Genomic DNA, 812 nt, shown 5'->3' on the forward strand with positions numbered 1-812 from the left:
TGGCTTGACATCATGGCTTGCTCAGTTTGCTTTCTTACACGGCTCAGGATTGCCTTGCCAGGGTGACATTGCCCACAGTGACCTGGGTCCTAACACAATAATTACTAAAAAAAATGTCCCAAAGACTTTCCCACAGACGGTCTGAGAGAGTGTCTTCTGAACTGACACTCGCTCTTCCTAGATGACTAGCTTATATCGAGTTGACAAAAGCATTATGAATAAAATGTTGAGACTGTACGATAGTTCTTCCCTTCCCTGTGGGACGGAATTCCCTGCAGGAAATGGCTGTTCGTATACACAAGCGATTCATGTTCAGGATTATTAAGGATAGTATTGCTTTGCACATTCTCAGATGTCTCTCTTAAGTAACCTATGCACTGAAGTTTCTCTTGAGCCTACACCTGGGAATCAAATCGCTAGATCATAAAAAAAAAAAAGGTTACTGTTCAATGTAACAAGATAATACCAAGCTTCTTCCAACAGAATTAAATAAATTTACACTCTGAGAAGCAACCTTTCTTTGAAAAAAAATTCAGTCCTTGGTATTATCTGTTTTCATTTTGGCCCGTCAAATGAGTATAAAGTTAAATCGCCAATGTTCCCATATCCAGAAACCGGAACCACTCAACTGTTTGTCACCGATGAGCAGTTAAACAAATACTGTATATCCATGCAGTGCCTTTTGTGGGGTGACTGTTTCCCAGGCTCGTCTCCTCCCCCCGTGCCTTTCCCTCGGCCCCCTCTGTGTATTCCATCCGCGCTCTAAAGCTCTTACTGCATCCTTCTTTTTTTTTTTTTTTTTTTTTTTTTTT

Source organism: Microtus ochrogaster, unplaced genomic scaffold, assembly GCF_000317375.1.
Source record: "Microtus ochrogaster isolate Prairie Vole_2 unplaced genomic scaffold, MicOch1.0 UNK8, whole genome shotgun sequence".
Taxonomy (NCBI): Eukaryota; Metazoa; Chordata; class Mammalia; order Rodentia; family Cricetidae; genus Microtus; species Microtus ochrogaster.